This window comes from Magnolia sinica, chromosome 1 (assembly GCF_029962835.1).
Source record: "Magnolia sinica isolate HGM2019 chromosome 1, MsV1, whole genome shotgun sequence".
NCBI classification, from domain to species: Eukaryota; Viridiplantae; Streptophyta; class Magnoliopsida; order Magnoliales; family Magnoliaceae; genus Magnolia; species Magnolia sinica.
The window spans coordinates 114,887,163-114,899,232 of record NC_080573.1 but is presented as its reverse complement, the minus strand read 5'-3'; the positions used below and the strand labels follow the sequence as shown (position 1 = coordinate 114,899,232).

At 41.7% G+C, this 12,070-nt stretch overlaps 1 protein-coding gene across 4 annotated transcripts in view; it reads right to left on the bottom strand.

The window, feature by feature from the left end:
* Positions 1-12,070, bottom strand: part of LOC131254869 (uncharacterized) — a 134,945-nt gene that overhangs the window by 2,895 nt on the left and 119,980 nt on the right. The window lies entirely within an intron of this gene.

Here is a 12,070-nt window from a genome sequence, read left to right as displayed (position 1 = left end):
TCAAGGGTGTATGAACCTAAATGCATTCTATTTAAATATGCCGAAGATTCATTTTAGAGTTAATCACGAAAACACGCCTACCTTTTGGTCTATTTTCGAACACATGCCTCATTTAGAAATACTTACGAATACATGCATTCCATTTAAAAATATGATGAAAAAGCAGCCCGCTTGACTTTGACTACCGATTCTTGATGGAAAGGCGTTGTTAAGGTCTCTGAAAGACTATTTTGCCCTTGCTGCAAGTCATTCACAGTTGGACCCCAATTTTTTGTGCTTGCTTTCTTCAATGTGTTTGCGGCTCACATTTAGCATACAAAGTGATCCATGCCGTCCATTTGTTTGGTAAGGCCATTTTACAGACTGATCACTTGTGTCCAGGAAGGTTTCAACCGTGTTCATCACCCGGATTTGGTTTTATTGTTGTGGGCCGAATCTGGCTCAAATCTGGCTGATTTTTTGTGTGGAGCCATAATATGAGTTGCAGTTGTGATTGAATCCCCAACATTAAAAACTTCATAGGGGCCACCTGAATGTTTATTTTCCATCCAACTAGTTGATAAGATCACAAAGACCTAGATGAATAGACCACATAAATAGTAGAGAATGATTCGATGATGATAATGTGAAGAAGAGGGGAGAATATTGAGAGAGAAGAAGAAGAAGGAGAGTTTGAGAGAGATGTTGTGTTAGGCTTGCTTGCCCTAACACATAATATTTTATTATAATAAAGCATATAGTACACCGCAGAAGAAGAGGGAAGTGTGCACATGCACATGCACTTACACTAAAAGGGGCCACTAACCACATACACAATACACTAGCATTCTCTATACTCTCCCTCAAGTTGGAGCATAGATGTTGATCATGCCCAACTTGTCACGAACACGATGAAGAGCATCTCGACTCAAGGACTTTGTAAGAACATCAGCAAGTTGATCCCCAGATCGAACAAAAGGAGTGACGATTTCCTTAAAAGCGACTTTCTCCCGAATAAAGTGACAGTCGACTTCAATATGCCTGGTTCGCTCATGGAAAACTGGGTTACAATCAATATGGATGGCCGCTTGGTTGTCACAGTGAAGAGGAACAGGATTTGAAGGAGGATAGCCAAATTCTTCAAGAAGGTTGCGAAGCCACACATTATTCTGCTTCAGCCGAGGACCGGGCAACAATTGGCTGCTTTTTACTCTTCCAGGTTATAAGATTGCCACCTAGGAAGGTACAAAAGCTGGATATAGAGCGGCGATCAAAAGTACTACCTGCACAATCAGCATTGGAATAGCTAGAAAGATGAAGATGACCATGCAACTAAAAGCAGAGGCCAAGACCCGGGGCTGATTTTAAATACTGAAGTATGCAGTAGATAGCCGTGAGATGGGAAGTACGGGGAGCTTGCATGAATTGACTAACAACCCCCACCGCAAATGAGAGATCTGGGCAAGTGACAGTCAGGTAAATAAGCCGGCCTACAAGTTGTCGACACATCTTGGGATCAGTAAGGAGAGCACCATCATCTGGTCGAAGCTTTTGTAAATCCATGGGAGTAGTAGCAGGCTTGCACCTTAACATGTCGGTCTCCATGAGAAGATCGAGTGCATATTTTCATTGTGACAAGACCAAACTGGATGATGAGCGAGCAACTTCAATTCCGAGGAAGTAGCGAAGAGGACCAAGATCCTTGATTTCAAACTTGGTCTTCAAAAAATCTTCGACCTCCCTCATTCCAGCAGAATCACTACCAGACAAAACAATATCATCCACACAGACAACGAGAACCATGATGATCGTCGATCGATGACATATAAAGAGAGAATGATCGGCATGACTACGAACAAAGCCAAACTCCAAGAGAGCTTGACTAAATTTTTCGAATCATGCACGTGGGGATTGTTTGAGTCCATAAAGAGCCTTCTTCAACCGGCATACAAGTGCAGAGTTGTGAGAAGCAGCAAAGTCAGGAGGTTGATGCATGTAAACTTCCTCTACAAGATCCCTATGGAGAAATGCATTCTTAACATCAAGCTGAAACAAGGGCCATGATAAATTAACGACCAAGGAGAGCACAACGCGAATCGAATTAGGCTCACCCATATCACCAACAAGATGCTGAATAGAGGGGAGATGAGTTTTCCCATGATCACTAGTGGAAAGAGGACAAGAGTCATACTCCCCTTGACTCGTAAGAGGATCACAGAGGGATCGGCCTGGAGCGGAGAAAAATGAAATATCCTCAAAGAAGGTTACATCGGCAGAGACATATTTCTTGCGAGTCAATGGGTCAAAGTATTTATACCATTTCTGACTCCGATTATACCATAGAAAGACACATTTAATTGCCCTGAGGCTAAGTTTATCATTACTCCCATCCAAAATTTGAACAAAGCATGTACAACCAAAAACTTTAGGTGGTAGAGGAAATGGATTATTATGAGGTTACAATATAGTAAATGAAGATTTGTAAGATAGGATACAGGAGGGTATACGATTAATAAGAAAGGTAGCAGTTAGAAGAGCATCACCCCAAAAATGTTTAGGTAGATGCATACCAAGCAGAAGGGTGCGAGCAACTTTAAGAAAATGACGATTCTTTCATTCTGCAATACTATTTTGTTGAGGTGTGCGAGCACGTGACGTCTTAGATAAAATACTACGTTCCTGCAAGAAGGAAAGAAAGGTAGTAGACATGTATTCCCCCCCATTATTAGAATGGAGGGATTTGATGGAACAATGAAATTGAGTGTACACTTCATGATAAAACACTTTAAACGCATCAAACACTTCACTTTTAGATTTCAAAAGATAAATCCAAGTCATGCGTGAATAATCATCAACAAAGGTAACAAAATATCTAAAGCCAAAAGTCGAGGTAACTGGAGCTGGTCCCCAGACATCCGAGTGAACCAGAAGAAAAGGTTGAGATTTTCTCCCAGAAGAGCTAGGAGGAAACGTAGCATGATGATGTTTAGACAATTCACAAATATCACAGCATAATGGTTTAATGACAGATAAGGAGGGAAACAAAAGTCTCAATCTAGCTATGGATGGGTGGCCTAAGCGGCAATGCCATCGAGTCATGGACTCTCGATTTAGAGAAAGGGTACTAGAAGCGGTAACGGGTATATCATCGAGAAGATAAACGCCTCCTCACTCATGCCCCCACCAATCACTTTCTTTGTCTATAAGTCCTGAAACAAACAATAAGGGAAGAAGGTAATGGAACAATCGAATGATTTAGTAAGAGAGCTAACAGACAATAAGTTTAATGGAAAACGAGGCACATGCAAGACTGAGGACAAAGACAAGGAAGAAGAGAGAGGGATGGAACCAATCCCAAAGATGGGAGATTAGGTTCCATCTGCGACTGTGACATACTGAGTGTGAGGAGAAGGAGAATAAGAAGAAAAGAATTGAAACTTACTAGTCATATGGGAGGAAGCTCCAGAGTCGATGACCCAGGAGGTAGGAGAGGATGACGCAAGAAGGGCAGTACCTGACTGGGCCGAAGCTTGTGAGAAGGCTCAGGAATATCACGAATGTAAAGCCGCATAAGGGCATCATATGCAGCCCGAGAAATGATAAGAGATTCCCTTGAAGTAGACTGCTCAGCTGTCGAGGTGGAAGACTGTCTCAGAAGCAACAGTGGATGCAATAGAAGCAGCAACATACGTTGAACGACCATGTATCTGCCAGTAATAATCAACAGTGTGATTAGTTCCACTGCAATGTGAACAAATGCGGGAACCATCACATCCTTGTCCACGTCCACTACGACCACGAAGACTATGGCCGCCACGACTGTGATTTCCCTCGTGGCCTCTACCACGACCACCAAAACCAGAAATGAGCCTTGAACTCAAGGATGGTACCCGAAGATCAAGAGAGGACTGATCGCCAGCAAGATGTACCGAACGCTCGGGTGACACAAATGAATGAGAAGGAAGAATAGAGACAGTAACACGCTGACACATGGCATAAACTGTCGTCAATGGGGGAAGAGGATCCTGCATAACAACCTGATCTCGAACATGAAGATAATCAGAACTCAACCTAGCTAGGAACTGCATGATACGAGTATCATCACGCTGCTTATGAGCATGTTCATGATCCTCTTTACATTTGGAAGGAAGAGGCTAATACATATCCAACTCATCCCACATACCCCGAAGCGCCGAATAGTAATCTTTTAAGGATCTGGAGTTTTGTTGGAACTGACCAATTTCTTGAATAAGCTGGAATACCCGTGAAAAATCCTGAGATTCCGAGAACATATCATGAAGCGTATCCCAAATGCTTTTAGCCGAGGATAAAAACATCACTGAGTGGCTAATCAAGGAGTCCATACTATTCAACAATCATGCAGTAACTTGATAATTCTCCTTTGTCCAAGACTTGTAGGTAACATCTGTAAAGCTTGGGAAATCATCCAAAATATACGACAACTTGTCACTGGCTCCTAAAAATACTTTTACAGATTGTGCCCATTGAAGATAGTTGTCACTATTCAACTTAGTGGAGGTAATCTGCAAGGGGTTGGATTCAAGAGACCCTATGCTAAGAGATGAGGGTCCTTTATCAGCCATAAGAGAGTTCAAGAGAGATAAACCTATGCCAAGAGAGCCCCTACGCGAAGAAAGATTGATTCAAACAACTCTATCTCACTCAATCCTTCAAGATAATAAGAGATAAACCTCAAACAAATATGAATCATCCAAAATACCATGAAATGTAGTAAAAAAAGGCCTAACCGAGTAAAAACGGCCCAGCTGCATGTCCGTTTGAGGTTAAAAACCTCTCAAACATTGATCTTAAGTAAAAAATCCTCCATAGGTAGCTTGAGAGGAAGATTTCGGTCCATCTTGAGTATAGAAACCAAAGAAAAGCTTACCGATTTGAGGTAGATCGAAGAATAACGGAAGATGGGCCCAATTTTTGAATTTCTCTATTTCGCCAAAAATACTATGAAAGGAGGTCCAATAAATTCTGAAAAAATCATGAAAAATCTTCTAAAATCAAGATCTATCAAACTCCTAAACTTTTAGCTCAAATGTAGCCCATGTGTCCGTACAACGCTGACATCAGCAAGGTGACGTGTCGCCTCTCAATTTGTTGGATGCGGAATGCCTGGATCTATGCTCTGATACCAAGTAGAGAATGATTTGATGATGATAATGTGAAGAAGAGAGGAGCATATTGAGAGAGAAGAAGAAGGAGAGTTTGGGAGAGATGTTGTGTTAGGCTTGCTTGCCCTAACACATAATATTTTATTATAATAAAGCATATAGTACACCGCAGGAGAAGAGGGAAGTGTGCACATGCACTTACACTAAAAGGGGCCACTAACCACATACACAATATACCAGCATTTTCTATATAAATATCATTTTGATTCAAAACTTTTATGGCCCATGAAAAGTTTTTAATGGTCGATTACCATTGTTTTCTGTATTATGGTCTACCTGAGATTTGGATTTGCTTCATTTTTTAGACTTTGCCTTAAAATGAGTTTTCAAAATGGATGTGGACGACATGGATATAAGTCCAATACATTAAGGTGGGCCCCGTGGTTAGGGATCCACCGAAGCTGCGCTTGCTGCTGCCAACCTATATTATAGGTTGGTTGTGGCGGGAGGCCTTTAAATGACGTGACTGCCGCACGACAAGTGGGGCCCATCATGATGTTTGTGAGAAATCCACTCCGTCCATCAGTTTTGGTAGGTCATTTTAAGGCATGAGACAAAATTAGGGGGATATGATGCTCAAGTGGGCCACACGACAAGAAATAGTGGAAAAGGGGCTTGTTACTGCTCAAACCTTTCTCGGCTCCACCTGATGTTTATATGCATCCCTAACTGTGGGGCCTACTGTGATGTATGTAACTTACATCCACACCCTCCATCCATTTTGACAGCTAATTTTAGGGCAAGATCCCAAAAATGAAGTTGATCCAATTATTAGGTGAACCATACCATAGGAAAGAGTGGTGATTGAACTTCCAACCATTAAAAACTTATCAGGGAGCATTTTAATGTTTTCATAGTGTTTATTTGCCATCCAATCTGTTGATATGGTCACATAAGCCTAGATGAAGGGAAAAAACAAATATCAGCTTGATCCAAAACTTTTGTGGCCCATTGATGGTTGATCACCACTGTTTTTATGGTATAGTCCACCTAATCACCACTATTCTTTTCTAGTATGGTCCACCTAATAATTAGATGTGCTTCGTTTTTTGGATAATGCCTTGAAATGATATGGGAAAACGGATGAATGGTGTGGATATAAAATACATGCATCAAGGTGGGCCTACGGTAAGGGCCGCACCGTCTTGGGTGAGTCTAAGGTCTCACCTAATATGTTCCCTCTCTCTCCACTGCCAACCGGCTTGTACAGGCTGGCTGATGTGACATGAGATGCCTTTTAATGATGTGACTGCTCCATGGCACATGGGGCCCACCATGAAGTTTGTGAGAAATCCACTCCGTCCATCCGTTTTGGTAGGTAATTTTAAGACATGAGATAAAAAAAAATCAATAGGATATAAAACTCAATCAGGTCATACAATTGGAAACAGTGGAAAGGGGTTGCCTATTGTTCGAACCTTTCCGAGCTCCACCGGATGTTTATATAACCCAAACTGTTCAGAAAGCGGTCCAACCGTTCATTAGGTCATTACCACTAGGATGACTGAAAGAATAAAAAATATTAGCCTGATCCAAATCTTTTGTGGCTGCACGAATGTTTCAATGGTGGGCATATGATCTTTTGATGCGGAAGTGTCTAGGGTGGCTGAAGTTTTCGGCTGCAGAGCTGGCTCATACCCCTCTTGGTATCTCAGCTGCCTTCTTTGTGTTGGTAAGCCACCAAAGCACCCGTGGGATTAGATCATTGAGAGAAAGGAGAGGAAGCTTTTGTCATGGAAAAACAAGCATATGTTCTTGGGTTGTAGAATTACACTCATCAAAACCGTGCTCTTGAATCTACCCTTAGATTTCATGTCCTTGTTCAAGTGTTTGTCTTTGGTCTTGGCTAGAATTGAAAGGTTAAGAAGGGATTTCCTCTAGCAAGGCATCGTGGCAAAAGGCAAGTTCCATTTGTGGGAATGGAAGGAAGTGTGCAGGCCATATGAGGAAGGTGGCATTGGTTTTAGGTAGTTGGAGGATATGAAGTTTGCCTTATTGGGCAAGTGGGTTTGGAGATTTGGGATTGAAGAGAATAGCGTTTGGAGAGCCATCATCGCAAATAAATATGACATTTTTTCCATGGATTGGTGGACCAAAGCTTCCTCCCTCCACAGAGCTTCTAACATTTGAAAGGTTATTGGCTAGTCGGCTACAGTTTTTGAGGGGGATCAGTTTCTCGATCGGTGATGGGGTGCGGGTTAGGTTTTAGGACGATATCTGGATCGGGAAATCATTGCTTCTATCAGAGTTCCCTAACCTCGTTGCCTCTTTATTCATCCGGATTTATCGATCACCTAGTGTTTCTCTGGGACAAGGGACGGTGATCCTTGGGTACCTCCTATAGGAGGAATCTCAATGATTTTAAGGTGGTTGAATTGTTGAGCCTCTTATCTCGCCTCTAAGGTATTCATCCGTCCTTGGGTATGATGGACTCACTAGTCTGGTTGAGAGATAGATATGAAAAGTTTTTCGTCAAATCGTTGTTCGGTATGATCATCTCCTGAGCGTCATTTGGTTTGAGTTGCTCCCATTCAGGACTAATATGGTCCTACAGAGCCTTGCCCAAGATATCGGCCTTCGTTTGGCTCGTCGATAGAAAAAGGGTGCTTACCATTAACAACTTGTGAAAGATGGGCATGGTTCTACCTAATGTCTACCTTCCGTGCATGAATGATGCTACGTAGGTGGGTCATCTCTTCATTCATTGCAACTTTTTTTGGGGTGTTAGTGGCATCCTGGAGGCATTCAAAATTTAGTGCATGATGTTGGGGTCTATGGAAAGTTTATTCTATGCTTGGCATTAAGGTGGTCTTGGAAGAAAAATGGAGGCCGGCATTGCTTGCTGGTTTATGGTCTTTTGGGGGATAGAGGAACAACCGCTGCTTTAGGAATGGTGGTATGCCTATCTAGCATGTTTGTGGTAGGGCCTTAACGTATCTCAGGAAGTGGGCTCCCTATTCCCCCCCCCTTTTTTTTTTTGGTCTGTTGCAATTTGCCGCTTGTATTCTTTAGCCTTTGGCTCTTTTCTTAATAAAATCTCACTAGTTCTCAAAAAGGATAAAAAAAGAAAAAAAGACTGTTTTTCCTCTCATGACCTTTTTATTTAATAGAGCTACAACCACTATTACTCAATGGTCAAAAGTTACTTAAATTGGTACCAATTTGGGGCTATTTTGAAAGGAAAGTCAGTATTTGATTTTGCCATTCTTATATTTTCAAATATAGTTCATGCACACATGACAATGCTGCACACATGCACAAGATCCAACTCATTCATCCATTGGGTGAAAAGGTGGCATCTATGCCAATGTGGCATGTGCATGCGAGAGGAATGCCAAGCATACTTTGAGGCACATGTTTTGGCATGGAACATCACTGCATGTGTCTGACATTCAAGCCATTCATTATGTTGTGCATAGTGACATAGAATTGGACCCACCCTTTGCATGGCACAAATGTAATCCAGAAATGCATTTAGAGTTGGACCAGTAGTCATTTTTCCATAATCTTTTTCTCATACAGTTATGGTCAGCATGATGAGTGGACTAGTCAAACTTTTGGTCCATGGCATTCTCATGTCCACAGTGCCAGATGAATGTCCCGAATCCTACAATGTATACCAAGTTGGCATGAGCAACACAAAATCCTCTGTCCATCTCACACATGTGACTCCACATAGCATCCACGTGGTGCACCCACCTTTTCCCTAACATATTCTTCAATCGGAGAGGCAAATTATCTTATGCTTTCCAACAATAACATTATAACTATGCTAGAGTGCTGAATGAAATTTATGGGACATTGCTCTTTCTAGTTGAGCAGGAAATCCTAAGTAGTTTTTGGCAAAGAAACCTCTAAAGCCGCCCTATGTGGTTGTCACTTAAAAATAATTTCATCTCATTTTAGTTAACAACAATTATGTATTAGAGATCATAGTTCATATAAATGGGTGCCCTGCAGTGGTACAAAGCAGATGCAGGGCCCCATCATATTTTCATCAGATCCGACTTGTCCATAATAAGATGTGTAACCTCCAAAATCCCCCCCCCCCAATGGCCCATGTCCACCATTGATTAGCGTGGAGAGCCCACCGTATTGATTAGGTATAAATATAATCAAGGTTGTTTAGACCCTTCTTCCAATCTAGATGAAGGCCATGTTGGGGGACTGCGGAAGCACACAGAGATGAATCAAGTGAAGCAATCCAATTGCGCCAAGCAAGCACAACGATTTTAACGTGGAAAAACCCTTGCGGGAAAAAACCACGGCACAAAGCGACAATAAACACTATGAAAGCAGAAATTACATGAGATAAAGAGGATACCCAATTCGAACAAGCCTCGAATCTCCCTTACAAGCCCTTTGAAACCCCAGGAATGAATTAGAAAGCTTAAGATACCTCCCAATCTCGATTATACTCATATATATAGCTCTTAGGAGAATCCCAATCAAAATAGAAAACAAATCTCATAGAAACGCAACATTGCGCAAATCCGCGCATACGTTCGATGGCATCGAACCCACTTCGATGGCATTAAAATAATACCAAAACGTTCCAACAACCAAACATGAAAATCCGGATTATACCGATGACATTTACTCGGCCTTCGATGGGATCGAACAGCCTTCGACAGCATCGAAAAAGGCAATTAAAGTGTCCAGCAATCAATTCGATTTATTTCGGATCTTTCCGATGACATCGAACCTGTCATTGACAGACTGTTGAATTTACAGATTTAAGACATCCATCAACAATCTCCACCATGTCTTCAATCGCCATCCTTCAAAGCTCCTTTTCTTCCTTCTCTAATAATGCCTTACATCATAACTCCACCGTTGCTTCTCGTGCATCCTCCGTCTTCCTTTATGCCTTCGCCAAGCCCAAAGGAGTTGCAAAGAACTTGAATTTCTCTGTAGCACCTTAGTGAGCATGTCCGCCGGATTCACGTTCGCTTGAATCTTCTCCAGAGTCACACCTCCTTCCTCAAGCACATGTTGGATAAAATGGTGATGAACATCAATGTGTTTAGTAAGAGAGTGATAAATAGAATTCTTAGCCAAATTGATAACGCTTTTGCTATCACAATTAACTGGCATAGCCTCCTGCTGAAGTCCTAATTGATTTATCATCCCTCTTAACTAAACACATTCTTTGAATGCTTCCGTTACTGCCATATATTCAGCTTCAGTTGTGGAAAGAGCTACCATATACTGAAGCTTCGATATCCAATTGATTGCTCCACCCGCTAGTACAAATGAATAATCTGAAGTCGACTTTCTGGAATCTATACTGCCTGCGTAATCTGAATCCACATATCCAACTAACTTGGCCCATATCTTCTTAAAAGTTAAGACGTAGTCCTTTGTACCTCGAATGTATCGAAGTACCCATTTCGTCGCTTCCCAATGTTGCTTTCCGGGGTTAAACGTATATTTGCTCACAACACCAACTGTCTGTGAAATATCCGGTCTTGTACAGACCATGACATACATTAAACTGCCAACCGCATTTGAATAAGGCATATGAGTCATTTGTTTTCATATCCTACTTTTCCTCATTTGTTTTAGGACATTGTTCTGAGGAAAGTTTGAAGTGAGCCATGTGGGGAACGCTGACCGGCTTTGTCTTATCCATCCCATACTTAATCAACAGCTTCTCAAGGTATTCTACCTGAGATAACCAAAGCATGCTCCTCTTTCTGTCTCTATAAATATTTATGCCGATAACCTTCTTTCCAGCCCCCAGATCTTTTATCTCGAATGTCCCTGATAACCGAGTTTTCAGTACATCAATTTCAGACATGTTATGACAGGCGATCAACATGTCATCAACATACAATATTAGGATGATGAACTTACCATCACTCAGTGTCTTGTAATAGACATAGTGATCATATTCACTCCTAGTAAATTTCTAACTCAACATGAAAGAATCAAACTTTTTGTACCATTACATAGACGATTGTTTCAGGCCATACAACGACCTCTTTAACCTGTAAAACTTGTTCTCTGCCCCTTGTACTTCGTAGCCCTTTGGTTGTTTCATGTAAATATGCTCTTCCAATTTCCCGTGCAAGAATGCAGTCTTCATTTGTTCAAGCTCAAGATTGTATTAGGCGACCAGCGCCAACACGAATTTGATAGATACTTGCTTTACAACTAGCGCAAATATCTCTTTGAAGTTGATTCATTCTCTCTAAGCGTATCCCTTCACTACCAACCTTGCCTTGTATTTATCCTGTTTCTTATTGACAATCCACTTGCACCCGATCGCTTTTCGGCCAACTGGAAGCTCTACCAGCTCCCACGTCTCGCTCTTGTACAGAGAGTTCATCTCATTTTCCATTGCTGCCTTCTACTTTTCTGCATCAGGCTCATTAAGAGCCTCCTGAAGAGTAAACGTATCCCCCTCATCTATAATGAGAGCATATGAGATATTATAATCATCCCTGTATCTCATCGGTAACCTGCGATCCCACAGCGGATTCCTTCTCACAGGTGGAGCACCTGTCTGCGCATCTGTCTCATTCTGAGTATCACCGGTGTCAAATTGAACGCCCATGACCAACCTTTTCGGTTCCTTTTGGTCCTCCTGATCATTCTCGCGAAATAGGGAGCCTTTGTTGAATCTAACGTCCCTGACTCCCTGCTAATGATGATTTTCCGTGTGATTGGGTTATACAACTTGTAGCCCTTCACACCACCACCACAACCAACAAAAATGTACTTTTTGGCTCTTTGGTTTAACTTATCTCTCTCAACTGACAGTACATGAAAGTAAGCTTCACAACCAAATATACGTAATCCTGAGTAGTTTATCTTCTAACAACTCCATACTTCCTCTGAAATTTTACATTCAATAGTTGTAGAAGGGGACCTAATCACCA